The sequence below is a fragment of the Phalangium opilio genome, unplaced genomic scaffold (genome assembly GCF_054372755.1).
Source record: "Phalangium opilio isolate 3A_F unplaced genomic scaffold, DU_Popi_V2 ptg000082l_1, whole genome shotgun sequence".
NCBI classification, from domain to species: Eukaryota; Metazoa; Arthropoda; class Arachnida; order Opiliones; family Phalangiidae; genus Phalangium; species Phalangium opilio.
The window spans coordinates 9,250,982-9,272,611 of record NW_028324189.1 but is presented as its reverse complement, the minus strand read 5'-3'; the positions used below and the strand labels follow the sequence as shown (position 1 = coordinate 9,272,611).

At 36.3% G+C, this 21,630-nt stretch overlaps 1 long non-coding RNA gene across 3 annotated transcripts in view; it reads right to left on the bottom strand.

Moving 5' to 3' along the window:
* The window catches only part of LOC149651457 (uncharacterized), a 138,065-nt gene that overhangs the window by 46,385 nt on the left and 70,050 nt on the right, over positions 1-21,630 (bottom strand). For 2 of the 3 annotated variants that reach the window (XR_016371220.1, XR_016371219.1), the window contains exon 3: positions 18,894-19,493. The exons of the other annotated variant lie outside the window; for it this stretch is intronic. This is a non-coding gene — a long non-coding RNA (uncharacterized LOC149651457). The remainder of the gene's footprint in view (positions 1-18,893; positions 19,494-21,630) is intronic. 3 annotated transcript variants of the gene reach the window in all.

The window sequence follows — 21,630 nt, the reverse complement described above, 5'->3', positions numbered from 1 at the left end:
GCCCTATTTTACTTCGTAGTCCAGTTTTTCCTCAATTTCTCATCAATTCGCACTATATAAACCTCACCATACATATATTCCCAAGACCCCTTTATATGAAACACATCTACCGCGCACAATCCTTAAAAACTACGCAAAAACAGGTTGACCAAAACATTACCTATACTATTATATACCTTAACCCTTCAAAACAAAGATAGTTAATTATCATTGTTTCAAAATCGTATTCTCTGAAGGGATAATAATAAAGAATACCCCTTATAATACGTTATTATATATTACCTCATTATAATTCAGGAAAAATAAGCTTGATAGTTCGAGAGATGATAAAATAGAAAAGAAAGTAAAAAAAAAAGTCCATTAACCCGTGACAAAAGAATGGGGTCCGCAACAACCCCTTTTATAATTAACCCGGGGGGTTAGCTCGCTATCTCTTCTCAAATATTTCAACCGCGCCGTCCGCATTCTCCGTACGCTTTAGTGGATTCTTGAAAAGAGTATTAAACTGAGAGATCACAGATTCAGGCGCGAAATACATGTACTAAAATGAAGAAAGACGTTAAAGAAGGGGGGGGGGAATAAAAAAGAAATAGCCTCCTCCAAAACCAGAGACTACAGAACCATAAGAGCGAAATTACGATAAAACCTTTATCAGAAATCAGCACCTGTTCGCGTGGTCGACTTCTCAGTTCAATCTCAACTTCTCTCTCTCTCTCTCTCTTGCTCTCTCAGATTCTAGGAAGAATTTCAGCATCTAAAGCTATCTCTTCCCAATCCCTAAACGTTTCAAACGCGTTTTCAGTGACTCTCCTTATATCTGTAGGGGAAGGGCAAGCTTTATTCCATTCTTTTTAAAGAAAAGGACCCGAAAAAGGATCGAAAAATAGCTTAGATATCTTAAATATGGCGCAATCTGACAATTCAAGTAGCAGACGATGTCTCAGTTTTGTCTCCTATCATTAAACAGTTAACGAAATACAATCACGAGTAACGCGACCTAAAAAAAAATTCACGTGCATGCAGTTTATCGTCTGCTTTTTCAATTTTTTAAGGATATTTTCGTTAAGCCTAATTCTCAGAAGTAATTTATTAAATTCAGCACCATTAATTGTGTTGCATGTATTTTTTAATTAATAAGAAGTCTGGACAGTTCCTAAAATGTAAAAAATACAAAACTACTAGGCCTATAGCATGGACAATGGGGTGCAATTGCAAAATTGCTAACGTATCGTCTACTTCTTCAATTTGAAACAAATTATCTAAGCCTAATTCGAGGGCAGAAAACCTACTTCACGTATCTATGAATGAAAGGTGGCTCCTGGAAGAAAAATAGCTTCGCCAAGTAGACAATATATCCCTAGTTTCAAAAAACTTCCAAAGGGGATGGAATTTAGCCAGGGGAAGATAGAATTGAAGGGAAAAAAAATAAGGAAAAAACCCAGCGAAACGCCAAAGGAAAAAAAAAGAAAAGGGAATAAAAAATAAAAACTAAATTCGAATTCAGCACTGAAAGATCCGTTTTAGCTTTATGAGATTGGATATATATACGGGCCGGGGGAAGGGGGTCTGCCTATATACAGTTCCGATACAAACTATAGAGCTTTTCTCGGACCAGAATTTCGATCAGAGATTTCAGTACGCGCCAACGGAATCTTAGGAAGAGAAAAAAAAACTGGTATTTTTACTCTCTTGCTTTTAAACCCATCGAAAACCAGGATGTTTTAAGGAATATTAAGATGATATTACAACAAATAAAGTATAAAACAAGACAGCGTTGAAGTGTGTTTCTAACCCCCCCCCCCCAAAAAAAATAAGGGGCATTAATAAAGCTCAAAGAAGAAATTTAACCTTAAGAGGAATAACAATTTAAATTCCACGAAAATAACAATAACAACTTATCGTTCGTCCAAGCTAAGATTGTATTTCTACTTAATTATAAATTTAATAATAACCTAAGAATATTTAATTCTGCACTGCTCGAATATGGTTCAGGTTTCATAATGATTTCAATGCAAGTCAGTTCAGTTTTAAGGGGGGTTTCCAATTTATCTTCGCTACCTTGTTTCCCAGCTCACATCTTACTCAGAGGGTAGAGGGGGAATGTTTCAGGGGTTAAAAGGGCAAAGCGACTGTTTGAAGGAGAGAGAGAGAGAGAGAGAGCGTACAAGTTATATATATATATATTATATATTGATCGGACAATTCTCTTCAAAGTACAGCGTGGCTGCATCACTGTAGCTCTTTGAACCCTTTCGGACGCTTTTCTCCGACCCCCCTTAGGAGTTCCAGCTAACTCGAATGAAAGATAAACCAAGAGCAGAGAGCGGCAGAAAAGACCTAATGAATTCCGTTTGTTCAAATCCCCTACAGTCTCTCTCTCTCTCTAAACTATCCAAGGCTTAGCTTAGTTTTAGTCTTGGATAAATATACATACATTTCCCCCACCTCCTCGCCACCACCATTAGATGTTACGTAAAAAGTAAAGAGAAGCTATAGCACCACGAAGCTTCACTCTTTGGTGACGACGTCTAACTAAGTGTTTTCGGATTTAGTTTAACTTTGGGATAAGAGACAATCATTAAAAGAAAAGGGGTGGGAGTGGGAAAGGAGGATGAAACGCTTTACGCTCCACTAGTAATCGTATAGATTTAATTAATGTTTTCGATAAGTTACTTTTAAAACCGTCGACGACATTCTTAATTGTATTCTTCGGACTCTTTTAGTTTGTTTTTATTCCAAGGAAAATAGCCATTGCTGTCGGTCGTGTTCGCACTCACTTGTTTTTAATTACGAATACGATAAATATTTATGTCATCCTCCTCATATTTAGGGAAAACAGCGCACGAATCTCATCGCGTGGCGTCTTCAGGGAAATATTGTAAAAAAGGAAAATAACCCCGTTACCGATGGATATATAGGAATTCTCATTGATTTTCGTGGCAACCGAAAAAGGATTCAAAGTGATTTGTCCTTGACGAAAGATACTTGGGTCCTTGCCAAAGTAGGCCTTCCCAGCTTTTGTGCAAGCGTGGAACCGAAGAGAGCTAGCTTATAAGTAAGGAAAAAAGGAAGAAAAAAAAAAGATGGTACCCTATATAAGACGGAGATGTATCCAATCAAGATAGAAACCTTCTCTTCTCCAGCCTCTTCCAATTCTTCTCATATATATGGCGACGGGGACAATCACCTTCATCAAGATCTACGGCCAATGTCGAATTCGTCATTCTTGCACTATATAGCTATCCTAACGGTCTTTATTCGAGATAGCTTGCCTCGTTCGGATTTTCTGCAAGATATATAATTTGCCATATAACCCACGGCAACGTTTAAAAACTAGCCCAAATTGCATGCACCAGAAAGGTTATGCATTATTTAACTGCAAAGACCATGCAGGGAATGATATCTAGAAGTATCATCGTGGAACCTCAACAATTCCCCAAGTGGCTTCCATGTTTTCCTGGAGACAATACACCATTGGAAGGAAAGACAAATGACAGCGGACAACAGTTACTCCAGCTGTCAAGGGACCTTTCAATGGATTTGCATGCGCATGCAGATTCTCCTTACTTCGCATAGAAAATCCACCAACAAAAACCACCCAAACCTAGCCCAAAATCCCTAAAACTGGCAACACAGTTATTTCATAGATAGAATGTACCAACGTCATATCTAGGCTTGATGGGTATATAGCTATATCTATCCGGTAACAGCTGTTGTCCGTTCATAGCCGCATCGCTCGCGTACGGCCAACAAGAAGTTTAGTTATAACGACATCCATCTGCCGCTAGATATCGTGGCTATTTATACGGTGAACAAGCTGCATTATCAATGAGGCAATTACCGCCGAAGCCTTTTCCTTATACCCGGGCTAATATTTCCATCGCGTACGTCATCCTTACCTCAAAAAATCATCGATTCTTGCCTCCACATAGGATTAAAACCCTTTTAAACTCTGCCAAAGATAGGGGAAGGGGGAGGGAAAATTTCCAGAGATTTATAACGATCAATCCAAGCCTGAATTTTGACGTATCCTGATTGATAACCCCCTATGCCGTTTCGTTACGCCAAGAGCGACTAGAGTAGAAAAAAGAATCCTTAAGGGGACGTAAGAATTTTTAATGATATTAAATTCAAAGTGACGCGAAATAACCAATAAACTTTTAAGACGAGTTCATGATTAATGGTCTGATGCCAACCCCCTTTATTAATTATTTAAATATTTACTATAGCTTAAGCGGTCCAAAAATTCTAGGCATTTTTCCTTAAATAAATTAATTGTTCAAATAATCGCAAAGATATTTAAATCCAAAATATTTGTCAACAAAATAAATTCACCAAGGATCAGCTCTCCATATAAATAAATAAATAAATATATAAATAAATAAATAAATAAACTAGGGAACGTTTGACTGTTTAAAAGGTTGGGTCTGTACTACAGTTTTCGAACATTCGTTCAACGAAAGCGAATGGTTGATTTAACAAGAAAACATTCGTGTATATAGGGCTCGATCTCTTTTGTATTTGGCGCGCTTTTTTTCCCGCCCTGTTTTTGTCGTTGGAGAGACGAAAAGAATGGAAAAAGGAGCTTGATTTAATGGACGACTAATCCCGCGAAGTGCTTTTTCCTTTAACGTTGGGCCTCGCTCTCTCTTTCTTCCTTTCCGTTTCAGCAAACTGTACTTGGACCTATAAACATACTCGGTCTCTTAGCGAACAATTCCGGCAACATACACACAAAAAAGCCCGACTCTATATGCCTTAACATTCATAGATGATTGTTTTACACTTAACCCCATTTAAAAATTAGTTGTTTCCACCCAAAGAGTTCGTCAAGTTCTTGGAAATGCAAGCAGTCTTTAGATTTCAGAATTATTTTAGAAAAAAAAATCCATAAACAGGTTTTCAGTATCGCGTGACGCATGCAGGAATATTGAAAACTTTATACGCATGCGCAAGTGTACGGTGCACGCGGAAAAGCAAATAACTGTCGTGTTGTCACGAGCAGCCTTTTAGTAGCCTTATTTAAAAGAACCCCGTGTAGGCCTAGTATCAAACAGCCTTGAATATTTAAGTAGTGGATATTTTTTAACTCCTTTTTTTCATGGAATTTCCATGAAAACCAGCTAGAGTTTTGACGTTCTAAAGTGGAAGTGGCATGCAGTGAGAGAGTTAAGTGGGAAGTGACGCAAAATCCACTGTCGCATAAAACTAAACGATGCTCTCTATAGCAAATAAGAACAAAATAACATTGAAATCGTGGATGAGGGGTCCATTTTGTTTCAAGGTCTGTTTCACTTTCTTCGGAGCTTTTTACGATGGTCGACAATCCGCTCTAATTTTGGATCCGAATGGGCGAATGCCGTCGCGGCTAAAGGAGGCGCATCCCTTTGAGATTGATCGTAATTGCACCGGACAACGGCATTAGCGGAAACTGCTATTAGAGACAAGAGCATTTATCCACCCTCCTACCTTCCCTGGCCTAACTATAGTGTTACCCTCATTCTCTGTCTTTTAGTCTCGACCCCTCTCTATCGTATTTAATGCCTTTCTTAAGCGTTGTCGCTATTTCCAGCAATCTTTAACCGAGTTTTTTTGTACGATTGGAATTCTAGGCGTTAATTTGCTCTATTTATAATTATTAACCTTAATTTCGTCTCGTAAATAGGTCTAGCGATTAAAATTTAGGCTTAGAAACTGATGAAATATCTCTTTCGTTATCTATAGGAGAAATTAAACTAATTAGGCCTAATCAGAGTTCAAAATCAATCCATAACTAAATATGCTCAGTGCAGTTTTTCCATACATATTTTTGATGCAAATGACTTAAATTATACTGAATGCACAGGACTATGTTTTACCACAGTTTATTCTGGTTAATTCGATTAGGCCTAATCATGACGAGTTTAGGCTTAACTTTAAAGGATAAATCCTTCGTAAATTCCTTCTAAATTAAACCGAATTCCAGTAAATTTCTTTTAAAAAGGCCTATTATTTAGGGTCAAAAATAAATAGAATTCCAGTAAATTCCTTATAAAAAGGCCTAATATTTAGGGTCAAAAGTAAACTGAATTATAGTAAATTCCTTCTAAAAAGGCCTAATATTTAGGGCCAAAAGTAAACTGAATTCCAGTAAATTCCTTCTAAAAAGGCCTAATATATAGGGTCAAAAGTCAACTGAATTATAGTAAATTCCTTCTAAAAAGGCCTAATATATAGGGTCAAAAGTCAACTGAATTATAGTAAATTCCTTCTAAAAAGGCCTAATATATAGGGTCAAAAGTCAACTGAATTATAGTAAATTCCTTCTAAAAAGGCCTAATATATAGGGTCAAAAGTCAACTGAATTATAGTAAATTCCTTCTAAAAAGGCCTAACATATAGGGTCAAAAGTCAACTGAATTATAGTAAATTCCTTCTAAAAAGGCCTAATGTTTAGTGTCAAAAGCAAACCGAATTCCAGTAAATTCCTTCTAAAAAGGCCTAATGTTTAGGGCCAAAAGTAAACTGAATTCCAGTAAATTCCTTCTAAAAAGGCCTAATATATAGGGTCAAAAGTAAATTGAATAATAGTAAATTCCTTCTAAAAAGGCCTAATATTTAGGGTCAAAGTAAATTGAATTATAGTAAATTCCTTCTAAAAAGGCCTAATATTTAGGGTCAAAGTAAATTGAATTATAGTAAATTCCTTCTAAAAAGGCCTAATATTTAGGGTCAAAGTAAATTGAATTATAGTAAATTCCTTCTAAAAAGGCCTAATATTTAGGGTCAAAGGTAAACTGAATTCCAATCAAAACTGTATTTCCCCTAACACTCGTTTAGAGCGCGACATCTCTTTAGTCCCGGTACGTCTGCCAAGGGTTATAAGAGCGGCCGTTTCTTGAATTGTATTGTAGAAAGGCGGGAATATCCTGCGCTGTACGTTACGGAAACGTTCGCGTTTCCTACCCAATTTGTACATTGATTGATTGTAAAGAGAGTCAAGGAGCTTCCGTCATCTATCAAACGGCAGCGCGCCATCCTGAAACTCCAGCTCCTCGTGAGAGCGCGGCCATTTTCTTCTTCAAATCAATACCATCCAAGCTACCGATCCAGAGATTAAATATAAGAAATCGGGGCTTCACATCAGAAATAGGGGAATAAAATAATGATAATAATAAAACTAGAAAAGAAAAACGGTCACCAATGAAAAGGATGAAATTATTTCTTATTCCAAAAATAGCGAAGTACTGGCTGTTTGAAAACACATTTTTGTATTGAAATATTATTCGATGATCGAACAATATTGGATGGAGAGGAGTGACCTAGTTTCATTTTTTATCTCAAGGCAAGAAAAAAGGGGTTTCTTGTCCTCCGTGTAATTAGTCTGTTAAAAAAAACTAAATTAATAGATAAGTATCGGAGAAGAGTTATTTTCATAATTTTCGTGAATTATTGCATCGCAAATTTAAAGACTTTCGATAAAGAATAAAGAATTTTTCTTTTTTTGTAAAATATTACCTGTAGGTTTTTAAATTTTTTAATGAAAATAAAATAAGATATGGCAGCTTCTATAAATTTATCTACCAATAAAAATTGATTGAAGGGAAAGTTTATTGCATTTTTTTATATCTAAGTACACTCAGGCTTTTCTATTTTAAAATTTTGAACCTATCTCCATGGAAACTCATACTAGAAAATCGTGATAAAATTCAATTTGAAAGGTAAACCCGTGGATTTTCCGGGTACTCTAGAGTCTAGAGCGAGCATTCTATGATCCTATCAAAGAAAGTACTAGCGGATTAGACGTAAAAATGGGGTGGGGACGTGTCATCCTATAAAAGGATATCGTTTTTCATTCGCTGACGATATTGGTCACGCGAGATGGCCTCTTAAGGCCCTAATAATCCTTCTTTTAGACATCACGACACGAGATCGCCTCTTTATCAACCCCCCCTCCCTAATAAGTCCACTCCAATTTAAGGGCGCGATATTTTTTTCCAATCAAGCTATCATCGATTAGGCCTAACAATTTCCATTTATAGAGAGTCTAATGACTCGAAAAATGAATTTAATATATGGGTTATCATAATTTTTAACATTTCCATATCACACCCTTAATTTCATCAATTCGAACTTGAACGAGGATCTGCCCTGCTTAATGGTGAAATGAAATTTGACCAACTTTGGAATGTCAAATCTCTGTTACTTAAAAAAAACCAAAGAGATATTTTAATGGTGTCGTAGAACTCAAATCGTTTTCTGAAATGGACGAACTAACTATGAAAAAAAAAACAAAAAAAAACAGGATAGCGTCATTTGGGTAATAAACGACAATGCGGACGCGACAATTGGGTTAAAGGTCGAGTTCAAGCACCCAATTGCCACATTGAACCAAATGTTGAGTGACTAACCCAATTGTTCTTCATCCAAATGTTGCCTGCGATCAATTGTCGTTCTCACAAATATTGAGTGAACCCAACTGTTCTTCATGAACTTCATCCAAATGTTGCCTGCGATCAATTGTCGTTCTCTCAAATATTGAGTGAACCCAACTGTTCTTCATGAACTTCATCCAAATGTTGCCTGCGATCAATTGTCGTTCTCTCAAATATTGAGTGAACCCAACTGTTCTTCATGAACTTCATCCAAATGTTGCCTGCGATCAATTGTCCATCTCTCAAATGTTGAGTGAACCCAACTGTTCTTCATCCAAATGTCGCGTGCGAACAATTGTCGTTCTCCCAAATGTCAAATAAAACCAACTGTAGTTCAAATTATCGTACATTCATTTAAATGACAAGAGAAAACAACCTTGTGGGCTTGATAGCTGAAATTGTATTCTTTCCAAGGATACCAAACAAGGTAGGGCAAAAACCTCAAAGGGACTGAGAAAAACAAGTGTCATTCAATCAAAACCCCAACAAGTCGAAACTATACGCGAGAGAGAGAGAGAGAGAGAGGAAACAAAATAATAAATATATTCAAGAGGGTACTGAACATCCCATTTCGGTTAGTGTTATATTTATAGCGAGGCATAACTTATCAGAGACAAGGCTCGTGTGTTTACGAGCTAATTAAAGGGAGCGGCTGTACGGTAATAAATTATGTAAAGAGATATACAAGGAACAGATTGACGTCAGCTGATTGAGTGCGTACCTACTATTCGGCACACAAAAGAGAATTTAATACTTTATCGTATGAGGCCTCCTCTTACCATAAAACTATCAAAGTCTCCCTTAAAGGGAGAATGAAGAAGTCTTCTATTTTCAATTCCAAGCGGAGCTCTGATTGGCCAAAGTTTCACCCAAACAACGAAGGGAACGCGAAAAAGGGGGAAATGTGCGCAATTTCACTTAGGCCTTGGCAAAAGTACCATTAGATTAGTAAAAATGTTTTCGTGACTCTAATTAACGTTTTTGAGCATTATTTCACCACGAATAAAATAAACCCTTCATGTTCCCTTTAAATCAAAGATGCAGGCAGCGTATACTACACAAAATGATAGACAGTTGCATGTTTAAAGAGTGTAAAAGGGGTCGAGTCGGGGACGCAGTCATTAATGAGATAGTCGGGCTCACTTTTCAGGTACTCATTAATTTAGCCACCCCCCCCTCAAAACCGTGGAGCAGCTCCGTTCCTTGTTAAAATTAAGCGGATACTTGGATAATAACCCGGAATTTTCAGCTAGGAAATGACCTTATGAAATTTGATAGAGTTTAAATTTAAGCCTTGATGGGATGGCTTTATTATGATGCCTTTATCAGATGAAGTTTATCTTGTTTACGAGGATATTGGAGAACTAATGTCTTATTAACGTATCACCTAATTTTAATATTATGTATTTAGGAAATAATCCATTGACATTTTTAATAACAAGAACTCCTCCATCTTTCCGAATTGCAAGTCTCCCTAAATTTTTTTCGTGAACTGAGTAAAGAAACGTATCAACGAAAATATTGATTTCGTATCTCTTCTTCTTAAGCTACATTTAATTTTAATTAAATGTATTAGCCTTGTTTTCGAAAGCTATTCATCTCATAGAAAAACAAGACTTCAAAGGGCAATTCTAGTTGAATTTCTCAGAATCAGGTTTCAAGATTTCTCGTATTTCTTGCAAAACGTCCCATGAACTAACAGGATACTTGTTTTCGTCTGCTTTTTCCCGCCATTCTCTTTAACCCTAAACTTCCCAAGTAGAAGTCGGTTGAATTTCCGCGCCACGAATTGTGTGTGTGTATATAGAGTTACGCTTTTCTATTATTCGGAGATTCTCTCTCTTTCTCTCTTTCCAATGGAATGCAGTCTGAGTTTGAGGGCCGAGGTCTTTTAGATAAGATTCCAAGTGGGAAATTCTAACGAATTTACTGCATTTTACCTTGGAATATTCAACTATTTCTTGTAGAAAATTGTTATAAGCTCTTTTTATCTATAGCTTTAATATTTCCTTCAAGGGTTTTCATGTTATTAATGGTATCTAGATGTAATGTCGATGTAAAGTTTCCTATAGGGTGAATTGTGTCAATTCATGGAAATACAAGTACAATATAGAGTGTGGGGTATTCAGGGGAGGGGAGGGATTCAAAGGCCCCTACTGCAGAGTGTAATGTTGGCGAAAGAGTGACCCTAAGTGGATAATGAACGCTCGCGGGAGAGGTTGACGGAAACTGGAACTATACTAAAACATCCAGTTCGCACTTATGGAAAGACTTCTTATTAAAAACACCATGCTAATTGCAACAGTTTCGAAACTCTAAAAGCATAAATAAATAAATATTGGCAGCAAAATAATTTCCTATCCAAAATTATTAAAAAAATTAAAAACGTTTTACAAACATCCCGAAGGCACCCAAGACAACATCTCAAACGGTCCCTTGACAACTCTGCATCAATTTAACAAGAAATATATAAAACTTTAAATAGAAAACTGTTCGAAAATTGTCTGGGGACTTTTTGAAAGTTTGCCTAAGACGAATACAGAGGTAGAGTAACTCCGAAATGACATATTTAAAATATATATATATATATATATATTTATATATATATATATATGAAGAAACATAATCGACCACTTGGGAGGCATAAAAAACAGATTCTCGATATAAATGAAGACCCCACGTATCAAAACAATTTTCCCTAGCATCTCCTTATCGGTGGAGACATATGGGTATCTGAGATGTCGGATATTTCTAGTTCAAAATCGAAATTTTCCATTATTTCTCAGATTTTTCGATAATTTCTAGTGTTTTTTATTGACATATTACAATTTAAGCTACAGAGATGTATTACAAATTTACCCCTTAACTTTAAAACCCCAGAATTTATTTTGAGTATGGAAGTGTTAAGTCCCGGTTTGCTTGAGAATTGGAAGGGGGAGGTACCGTGCGTTTATCCCATGCAGCCCCTAGGCACGAGGGCCAAGGCAAAGACGGGACGTAGCAAGGGATGAAGTCATATCGAAAGTTTTGTTGGTTCAGCAAATATTCGAGAGAATGCGGCCTCAACCGCTTTTGAAGGGATGATAGAGGATGGAGGGGGGGGAGAAGGGGTACCAGCGCAAAGAAGATGGGTAAGTCTCCGGAAAAGGGCAAAGGCGCGCCGAGAACCCAGTTAAGCCACCATCGATTTCCGTTAGCCATGAGACGCTCCGATGACGGTAGCGCTCGATGAAGCTATGCCTGCCTGCACTTCCCTCTATGCCTATCCCATCTATCCTTTCCTTTTTCCAAGAAAACAAGGAGATGGAATGAGGAGAGAGAGAGAGAGAGAGAGAGAGAGAGAGAGAGAGAGAGAGAGAGAGAGAGAGAGAGAGAGAGAGAGAGAGAGAGAGAGAGAGAGAGAGAGAGAGAGAAGAAAGCGCCATCACTTCTCACAAACTACGGAAAGACTACGTCTGAAGGGGTTAGGTGCGTGCTAGCGTGTGCCGTGCCTCTCAGAAAAATGCCAAAGGAAACCTTTCTTGAAAAACTAGGCCTAAGGTATTAGATCGAAATCAGTATGGGGGAGGGAAAGGGGCTAAGAGAGTACAGTTAATTTTTAAATTAATTCCTGAAAATTTGGCTGGCTAAAACGTAAGAGGTTTAATTGGCTAGTTTCCATTACTGTGCTTTTAATCTTGCTCTAGATTAATGAAAGATAAATCCATTGTTTCTAGAAATTGAAAAGTTAGGATTTGTTTATTTCCGATCTGATTTCACTTCAGACAGTAAATTTTACTGGGAATTCTTAATCAAAATGGCTTGCACTTTCAAGATTAAAGCTTAATTTCTATATTTCGGCACTTACATTATTAAAAATATCTTGTTTGTCTGATTTTACATAGAAATAACAAGAATCCATAAGCCTAATAGCATGGCATGGTACTAATCCTTACAGTAAAACTTGCGAGGATGGGATTATTATTTTTTTTCTTTTGGCTTAGTACAAGCCAGGCTTGGGATGGTTTTGTTTCTGCATGGCTTCTTTGTGGTTAGGTACTCGGGTAGCTGATGCTAAAAAGAAGTTACGAAGAAGGAAAGGGGAAGGGGGGGGGGTTGCTTTAACACCATCTGTCGTCATCGGCAGCTGCATCCATTAAGGAACGACGCGATTTAAGTAAGAAAATCGACGTTAGGCTTACCTACTATAGATCTTCCTACAGAAAATTTACGTTGTCATTTTTTACTATAGCCAAGGCTTAAAGCCCTTATTTTATCATAACAGGAACAGCGGGTTTAAATGGTTCGTAGAACATTAGGCCCGAAAAATCCAGGTAACAAGTTTTATACATATAAATATAATTTTCAACCCTAAATGTTTTTCTTTAGGAATTAGGTTTAGGTAATCCACTAAGTATAACATCACTCAACGCCAATGTTTGTTGTATGAGTTAACGTCAAAACTAGAGTACTCTGTTCGAGTTGACCCCTTCAATACGGATTAAGTGGGGAGATGAGACTTTTAATTCAACGCGAAAAATATTTGGGCCAGTACTTCACGGACATTTTCTTTTTGATGCATTTTTGTTTAGGCCTAAGACAAAATAAATCGAATTTGAGAGTCTTCTAAAGGGGAAATACATGATACAACCCTCATTCTAGCATCCTTTTATAGTGTTTCTTTAAGAAATAAGAGAAAACTTCAAGAAAAGAGTTTGAACAGCAAGAAAAAAAAGTTGTACGTTGTTAACCTATTTTGGAGAGAGATAACAACCAAACTTTTCACTTTTTCTCAAGGCTTTTTCTACGGTTTTTTCCCATCTCATGGCTGCTAAAAGTTGTTAGTGCAACTAGCGTTCCTTCTAGCCAATAGGGAATAGTGACGAAACATCTAAAACGACAAATATACTCTTTTTCACTACAAATTCGTTAAAATTCGCTTAGAGTCTGAATCATTTATGTATTTTATCTTAACCCTATAACGCAAAAGTATGTGTCTACCATAGTGGCTCACAGTACCGGTATTTTCCGTGGGAGACAAAATTAAAGAGCGCCATCTTTATTTATAAATTATTCACGTTTATTATTTTTTACACCTACTTTATGATTTCAATTTAATTAATCGGAGGGTCTAATTTAGTTGTATTTTAATCTCTCCTAAGTTAAGCCTGTTTTTGGTTTGAATTGGGGATAGAATATAAAATGGAGCGAGCGCATGCTTCAACGAGGGAATTCGTACAAGAAATTGCAACCAAATTGAGTCGTGCTAGGATAGATTCCTAGCTCGTTATTCATAGAATCGTCGAGGCGTTCGAAAATACACGCTCCAATAGCGAGCTTAAAAATGAGGAGATAATAACACGTCCTCTAGAAAAGAAATAAAAAAAGCGCGGGAAAAACTGCACGAGCTATACACTATATCGATGATTCAATTTGAAGAGGAATCTCGCGCCTTTTCTTCCGGCCATTCCATCCATACTCAATTCCCGCCTTTTATCGAAGATGAGTTTCGTTGCCTAGACCCCACAAGAAAAAAAAATAAATTTTCCATCTAAAACTCTTTTAAAATTATAAATTGAGACTGTATATAGCTAAGACTAAAACTAGAGAGCTTAAGAAAATTTGGCGATGCAAAGTGATTTATTTTAACCCCTCTATGAAATGCTCCGTGTGGTTTTCAATGTGCATTACATAACCATAAGATTTATCTCTAAAGCATGCATGGAACAAAATTTTAAACTAAATTTCTTTCATTAAGCTGACAATATTTACCGATAACAAAAAATAAGGGTAGAATTTACGATTCTTGAATTTCCCGCATTTCCCAAGCTGAACTTTTTTTTGCCTTGATACCGGTTTAGTTTTATCTTAAATACACTTAAAATAAAAACAAAGAAAAATACATTTATAGAATTTAAAGCTAGATGGATATCAAAGCCGAAAGGTAAACAAAATTTTCAAGAAACGTTGAAACGAAATCAAAGAATAAAAAAATAAAAAAAAACTTCCGAATTTCATTTCCGTTTCAATTTTACCACGTGAACTTTCCCGCCTTTGTAGAAAAAAAAAAGATTGTAATAACAAAGAAAATTCGATTTGGAAATTCTATCCCGGGTTGGGAAAGAGCTCACATTTCTCAAACAGAATTTAAAAGTATACATAGCAAAGACCGAAAGACTTGAAACATGCATGGACTCTTTAATTTTAAAGCGGAACAGTTATAGAAGGAAGTATTTACTTTACTTTTAACAATACTTTGAAATTTAAATTCACCTTGATATGGCAAAAAAAATTAGAGATCCTTTAAATAGTGCAATGACCTTGATATACCATATAATCTTATAATCTTTACTAATACCCTTGCTTTTCTAGTCCCTATTCGGTTTTTTGGTCCATGATTTTTCTAGCAGAAAAAATTTAAAATCTGATAATGGAAGGCAAATTGTAGATTTCACACATTCTAAGCAAATACTAAAAGACAAAAAAAAAAATTTGTGTAATAAAGAAGTTGAAAAAATTACGTCTGGACACGAAAATGAACGTACCAAAACGAAATTAACGAGGAGACCAACGCAAAAGTAAAGTTTAAAGTCTAGTCTGAATTTGTGTTTACAATTCGATATTCATATGAAAAAATTAATAAATTCAAATAAATTTTCAATTTTTAAAAATAAGCCTTTGCATTTTAGGTCATTAACTGATTAAGGTCACAGAAGGGGGTATATACGGCGTGGACCCCGCTTTGAATAGGGACCCTAGGAAGTTCCCCTAAATGGAGGTGTCAAAGACAGAGCCTAAACGCGGGGGGGGGGGGAAGAACTCCCATGCAACCCCCCCATCCACTCTTTCTTGTCTCCCTTCTTGTGGAAACGGGCGCGAGTTGCGAGCAAAACAAAATTTCTGGGCAAGTTTTTGAAAGGCAAAATTTCTCAAAGTAAAGATGTCAAGATACGCGGGCTTCTGTAATTACCAAGCGCAATCTCTACTTCCCCTTCTCCTTATCTCCGTTCCCGCGTCGAATGGGGACGCAAAGCATAAGATGACTCGATAAATAACGCAAAAACTATACGCGTACCCAAAGAGAAAAGCGTAGAAAGGAAATTTTGGACGTAAATTAGGCCAAAACGTTAAATTGACAGTACAATTTTTAAATAAGAAAATTTATCTAAATACTAGGCCGTATAATTTCAATAAAAGTTCTTAAATAGATATGAATATTTTTTCAATCAAAAATTTCGAAATATCGACAAGAAGTTGTATTAGACGTTCAAAGGGAAAGCTATTCAATAGGGGCAAACTCCTCTATGTTAATCCTACGAGCCCCTGTAAAAATGTTTTACACGCATTACATAAATGTTTTAGGGAAAAGCTACCCACCAAGCTTAAACTAGAAAATATTTTCGTTCGCAACTACTTCTAGCCTTCAGAAAATTGAAGTTAGGTTAAAATATAGTCCTTTAGCACTTTGTTACGATGTAATATTCACAAACATCAGGTAAACCGCGAGCAATTATCAAGAATAAATAAATCTCAAATCTTTTTAAACCAATGGATAAGGTATTTTCCTTTAATCGCAAACCCAAGTCTTCCTAAAGGTGCATGATTTTAATTTTCAAGACCTCGCTTATATAGGGCTACTATCAGTGCACGCAAAGGTCTAAGCCCTAAAGCGTGCACTAGGAAACTATACGAGTGTGATTAATTAAGACCCGAACCTCTAGCGTAACTCTGTACGGGGAGGGGGCCCGTCCCCTTTTGGCTTTCCTCTAGCCCCAGTCTATTCGTAAAGCCGTGTGTCCTGTTCGGAACTTGGGTTGAACCCGATCGATGTCACAGCTGTTAGCGCTCACAATCGCGTATATATATATTCAGTTATCCTAATTTACGGTTCGTTTGGTATTATTGAGTTATCGTTCAATTTCGGGTCTAACCCGCGTGAATCTATATATACATACATATATATATATATATACATGTGAATTTCAAATATTCCTAACATTGTTAGCACGCAAAACTATGTATCGGAATTTGAAAATTTAACTTATAATTGAGAGGGACTTTTATGAAGGAATTTTCATCCCCTCAAAATATACTTTACATCGACTATAAGTGAAATAATTCGCCAGTAAGTTACTAAGAAATAATGAAATGGTGAATTCCAGTAGCTATAGAGAGTACTCAACATTTAGTTTAGCTGGGAGAGTGAAAAATATATTGTTTTCGGACTATAGAAGGATCAGGAGGCCAGGCTACTTGACTGACAAAGTGTAGTACCAAGTAGTCTCGCCTCCTGCAGTGTAAATGGTATCAATCCTTATGTATAAATAAAGTTGTTGGGCCTTATCAAATAAAAAATTCATAACACTATTGGCGTTTAATTCTAACATGGTGGTTAGATATAAACTTATCCTTAAATTAGTTTACTTATGAATATACATATTATACATGAATATTTTAAGGGTTATATAGTCTTGGAACTGTATTAAATTATTAACTGATATTTAATATGTTAATTCGTATATTGTACACGATGGGAAGTGATTTTTATAGATGTACTTTGCATATTAAAGAAATTGAAATCCGAAACACTTGGGAAGTGGAAGGGGGAAGTAGGAGGTGGAAGGGGGAAGTAGGAGGTGGAAGGGGGATGTAGGAAGAGGAAGTTGGCAGTACTAGATTAAATTAATTAGGGTGAGAAGCTTTTAACGGTCGTCTGACACTTTCACCCCCCCCCCCCCTAATAATTCGGAAAGTGTGGGACGAAGGATTGGTTTAAGAAGAAAAAAGAAACTACAATGGGTGGGGTAAAAGCTTTTAAACACGTCATAAAATTTTGCGATCATCCAAGCGAGAAATATCATTGGAGAAGCGTGATTTTTACGCTGTTCTGCATCGGAAATTTCGTGCCTTTTTCAATTACAGGTGCTAGGGTTTAAGTGCTTCGAGATAGAATTCAATGAGAATAAAATTATCAACTAGGCCTATGAGTGGAAACCTTTGGATTTGCAAGGTAGCCTAACACTAGAAGACAGATTTGCTAGGCCTAAATTTTAAAACAGCGTATGGAAGCAAGTTTTGGTAATGGTAAGCCTAATTTTTAAAACTAGGTGGAAAATACTGAAATAAAAAGCTTTGCTAAGCCTAATTTTTAAAACTAGGTGGAAAAATGTTGAAAGAAAAAGCTTTGCTAAGCCTAATTTTTAAAATTAGTTGGAAAATGTTGAAATAAAAAGCTTTGCTAAGCCTAATTTTTAAAATTATTTGGAAAATGTTGAAATAAAAAGCTTTGCTAAGCCTAATTTTTAAAATTAGTTGTGAAAATGTTGAAATAAAAAGCTTTTCTAAGCCTAATTTTTAAAATTAGTTGTGAAAATGTTGAAATAAAAAGCTTTTCTAAGCCTAATTTTTAAAATTAGTTGGAAAATGTTGAAATAAAAAGCTTTTCTAAGCCTAATTTTTAAAACTACGTGGAAAATGTTGAAAGAAGAAGCTTTACTAAGACAAATTTCTAGGAAAATGTACGAAAAAAATTGGTAGAAAGCTCTGTTATGGCGTATTAAAATAAAGTTTTATTTAACCCTGATACGGAAATATAATTCTAAACGTTTTGAGAAAATGATACATGCTAAGCCTAAATCTTTTCTATCTTAATTGCAAGGGCAATTTAAAACCATTGAATGAATAATATTTTTTAGACTTAATGGAATCAATTCAAGAAAATAACCCATTAGAATTTCCTGACTTTAAAACTAGAATATTAAATAGTCGATTTCAAATTTCCATTTCCGGGAATTAGAATTGCAAAACATTGGGCAACTTCAAAAACATTTAATAGACTTCCTGATATTAGAGGAATATTTATAGCAAGCATTTTAAGACTAAAGGTTTTCTTATTTCCTTTAAAAATAATGGTCTACGGCGATAAATCTAAATCTCGAGCCAAAGTAAAAATAATTTCGTACCATATTGTCGAGACAAGGCGCGTAATTTCTAAATCTGGGGGCCCCTATTGGGACCCCTAATGAATCGCAAAGGCGCCTCAAGAGGTAGGTATATTAAGTATCTTCTCTAGGGAATGAAGGCGTTTACAGACAGCCTGGGGGAAATTCTAACAGTTTCTCTTGGAATCTTTTATGTAAATTAACGTGCAGGTGGTTGGTTTAAAGCCTTATTAAGGAAGTGATACGGCGATAAAGGGACCCAAATCCCAGGGATTAAGAAAGAGACGTTCCTAATACACTGGACTCCAAGCTCCGCCCCCTAAAGGTTCGCTAATCGAGCGCGTTTCGAAGCTTGAGCCTTTCCAATTATTGTTACACATTTTCAAAGTTTTAATATAGCATAATCCTGTTCCCCCAAAATTAATGAATAATAAAGTGCGCCGTGCGCGTTACAAGGGGTGAATGAACTATACAGGTTGGTTTCTCTAGATTTTTAGGCTCTAAGCCTTGGTCAAAATATCAACGCGTGAAAATAGATATAAAATAATTTCAAGCTTACCAAATATTTTGAAACCGTTGTTAGGAGTTGATTCTGGTGTTTGAGAAAAATCTGTCGGATTTACACAATTCCACGCGAAACTACCACTTGTTTTTGCTCAATTCCACGCGAAACTACCACTTGTTTTTGCTCAATTCCACGCGAAACTACCACTTGTTTTTGCTCAATTCCACGCGAAACTACCACTTGTTTTTGCTCAATTCCACGCGAAACTACCACTTGTTTTTGCTCAATTCCACGCGAAACTACCACTTGTTTTTGCTCAATTCCACGAAAAACTACCACTTGTTTTTGCTCAATTCCACGAAAAACTACCACTTGTTTTTGCTCAATTCCACGAAAAACTACCACTTGTTTTTGCTCAATTCCACGAAAAACTACCACTTGTTTTTGCTAAATTCCACGAAAAACTACCACTTGTTTTTGCTAAATTCCACGAAAAACTACCACTTATTTTTGCTCAAATCCCAATTCCACGAAAATAATTTTCAATTATTTGGCTCAATTCCATAAACAACGATAACTATTGTTTTAGCACATTTCCACAGGAATTTATATATCGCCAAATTACTGTAAAATCGTGTTAAGCGCTTCTAATATCTGTAAAAGAAAAGAAGAAAAACAAATCTCCAATTAAATTTACTCCGAAGTTCGAATTTCCCCCCATAAAGAACAAAAAAAAAAAACTTAAAGAAAACACATAAAAATCTTTAGTTTTCGTAAGATGGAGTGTTTGCGTTCGTTAAAAAGGGAAAAGTTTAATTTAATATAAACTGAGAGAAAAGAGATTGGTTGACATTTCGACAAGAGAGTCCAATCAAACGAGATTGGAGGGGTCGTAAGGGGCACAGGAACGGGGGGGGGGGAGAAAGGAAGAAAGACAAACCCAGGACCCGAGTTGCTACAAAACTGGGGAGTCCCTTCTTCGACTCCTTTTGCCAAGAGGGAAAATCTTTAGGTCGGGAAAAATAACAGACTTCGAGAAAACCTTCAAATTTGTCGTTAACGAATTTGATTGACAGAAAACGACGACAAAACGGGACAAAATGGTAAAAGGAAAGAAAATAAAGGTTTCTTTCTTTAGAAGTTTTTTATTTTGATAAGATTTTTAAGGGTCAATCGTATTAAATTTCCCAAAGATAATATTACATTGGAAACATTCCCATTTCCAGAAACAAATGATTGGAACTACGACGCAGCAATTATAATTATAAATCGCGTTAACGTATAAAGAATGACGTATTGTTTCCAAATAATATTTTTTTAAAACCCAAAAACGATAAATTTCAAAATGACGCGTTTCATACCGTATTTGACACGTCGTTTTTCAATCGAAACCGTAAAGATTTCGTACAATTCTTAAGCAATAAACTATAAACTCAATTCTTTGGTTTCCATATAGACCCCAAAAAATATCTTTATATTTGGCATAACTCAAAACTGGTCTACAGAAAAAAAAACAGTCCAACCTAAATTTTTTTTATATATTTGCAATCGCATCGACTGGAAACTGAGCGTAACCCATAAATCCAAAAGAAATCTAAGAAAACCGGCCTCTAGAGAAACCTCCTTTTCCATACGTATGGTGTAGTGACCCCGGTAATATATCGAAATCTCATACTTTCTCAAGAAAAGACAAGAACGCGGGAAAAAAAGCGCGCGAAAACTTATATACCAAGTTTTCAATTTACCGCGTGCACGTGGGGTAATCTATAATCCTCGAGCTCGAAGGGTCCTTTCAACTGAACGCGCGAGATGATACGGACGTACCCTTTAGAGCTTAAGAATTTAATCAATTCAAAGCCAGTGCAGCCTTGGACTAAAATACCCCATAGACTCCTGAATAGATGAAAACCTCCTCGTGGCGATACAGTATGAGACTTGTATTTCCCTCGTATATTTCCCGCCAAATAGAACTAGAGGAAGCTGGTCTACTGGAGAGGTTAATCCGACGCTTTCAACAAACTCCTTGCCCCGTGCTTGAAGTGGCTGGCACGGGAGAACTATTGTACTAAAATCGTGGTGCGGTGGTATGGCTACAGTCACAAAACAAATAGACTGTAAGAGGCGACTTCCCCCTATCTAAAGACGTCGGATACTTTTGTTGAAACGGTTTCATTTCGTAGTTATCCAAGGTTATAAGGTAAAATTGCAAATGGCCGACTTCTCCGTTTAGTTATATGGATGTGGGAGGTTAAAATCTGAAAGGGCAGGCCAGTATGGCGAAGGTATCAGCTGTTTCAACCATATATATTCGAAGTAAAAGCAAGCGGAAGCCAGATTTTCTGGAAGGCCCCTGAAATGTTGTCAGACCCGCGTCAATTCAGTACGCCATTTCTCTATTGATTCCCAATAGACCATAAGCTTTACCTGCAGCGCATACGCCAATTTATTTTTGCCTCCAAATAGGCCTATAGTCAAGGGGTACCCCCAGCCAGAATTACTAAAAAAAATACGCCACTTCAAACTCTCCTTGCATGGAATGGGAGTCGAAGTCAATCAGTAATAATTTTGCAGAAGGAAAGGTGGAACTAGAATTTTTCTATGAATGCAATGCTAAATTGCATGTTCTTTCAGGTCAGTTGGAGATATATGAATAAAAATTATGTCAAATACCATAATAATAAAAATTCCGAAAAGGATTGGATCATTGGACATCTATAAACTAAAATCTAATTGGTTTTCTTACAAAAACAAGCCACATTTTTAGTGATTCCTTTTTCCAGCTGAGAACAAA